Raw genomic sequence first — 1,663 nt, 5'->3', positions numbered from 1 at the left:
CACCTTTTGCAGAAAAAAATCCTTCCTTTAGTCACTTTTATGGGACTTGAATCTTTGTGTAGCAATTTTGGCGTCTGATTCAAAGTGGATAGAGATCCAGAGGACTCTGAGAATAAAAGTCGCTAACGGCCTAAAACTTCTGTTGTTGCTGTTGTTGTTGTTAGGTGCCATCGAGTCGGTTCCGACTCATAGCGACCCTATGCACAACAGAACGTAATACTGCCCAGTGCTGCGCCATCCTTACAATCGTTGTTATGCTTGAGCTCATTGTTGCAGCCACCGTGTCAATCCACCTCCTTGAGGGTCTTCCTCTTTTCCGCTGACCCTGTACTCTGCCAAGCATCATGTCCTTCTCCAGGGACTGATCCTTCCTGACAACATGTCCAAAATATGTAAGACACAGTCTCGCCATCCTTGCTTCCAAGGAACATTCTGGTTGTACTTCTTCTAAGATAGGTTTGTTCGTTCTTTCTACAGTCCATGGTATATTCAATATTCTTCGCCAACACCACAATTCAAAGGCGTCAACTCTTCTTCTGTCTTCCTTATTCATTGTCCAGCTTTCACATGCATATGATGCGATTGAAAATACCATGGCTTGGGTCTTTGGGTCAGGTGCACCTTAGTCTTCAGGGTGACATCTTTGCTCTTCAACACTTTAAAGAGGTACTTTGCAGCAGATTTACCCAATGCAACGCGTCTTCTGATTTCTTGACTGCTACATGTGGCTGTTGATTGTGGATCCAGGTAAAATGAAATCCTTGACAACTTCAATCTTTTCTCCGTTTGTCATGATGTTGCTCATTGGTCCAGTTGTGAGGATTTTTGTTCTCTTTATGTTTAGCTGTAATCCATACTGAAGGCTGTGGTCTTTGATCTTTATTAGTAAGTGCTTCAAGTCCTCTTCACTTTCAGCAAGCAAAGTTGTGTCATCTGCATAACACAGGTTGTTAATGAGTCTTCCTCCAATCTTGATGCCCCGTTCTCCTTCATATAGTCCAGCTTCTCGTATTATTCGTTCAGCATACAGATTAAATAGGTATGGTGAAAGAATACAACCTTGACGCACACCTTTCCTGACTTTAAACCAATCAGTATCCCCTTACTCTGTCCGAACAACTGCCTCTTGATCTATGTAAAGGTTCCTCATGAGCACAATTAAGTGTTCCGGAATTCCCATTTTTCGCAGTGTTATACATAGTTTGTTATGATCCACACAGTCAAATGCCTTTGCATAATCAAGAAAGCACAGGTAAACATCCTTCTGGTATTCTCTGCTTTCAGCCAGGATCCATCTGACATTAGCAGTGATATCCCGGGTTCCACGTCCTCTTCTGACACCGGCCTGAATTTCTGGCAGTTCCCTGTCAATATGCTGCTGTAGCTGTGTCTCAATGATCTTCAGCAGAATTTTGCTTGGGTGTGATATTAATGATATTGTTCTATAATTTCCACATTCGGTTGGATCACTTTTTTTGGGAATAGGCATAAATATGGATCTTTTCCAATCAGTTGGCCAGGAAGCTGTCTCCCATATTTCTTGGCATAGACGAGTTAGCACCTCCAGCGCTGCATGTGTTTGTTGAAACATCTCAATTGATATTCCGTCAATTCCTGGAGCCTGGTTTTTCGCCAATGCCTTCAGAGCAGCTTGGACTTCTTC

This window comes from Elephas maximus, chromosome 3 (assembly GCF_024166365.1).
Source record: "Elephas maximus indicus isolate mEleMax1 chromosome 3, mEleMax1 primary haplotype, whole genome shotgun sequence".
Lineage (NCBI taxonomy): Eukaryota > Metazoa > Chordata > Mammalia > Proboscidea > Elephantidae > Elephas > Elephas maximus.
This window is presented reverse-complemented; position numbering follows the sequence as displayed.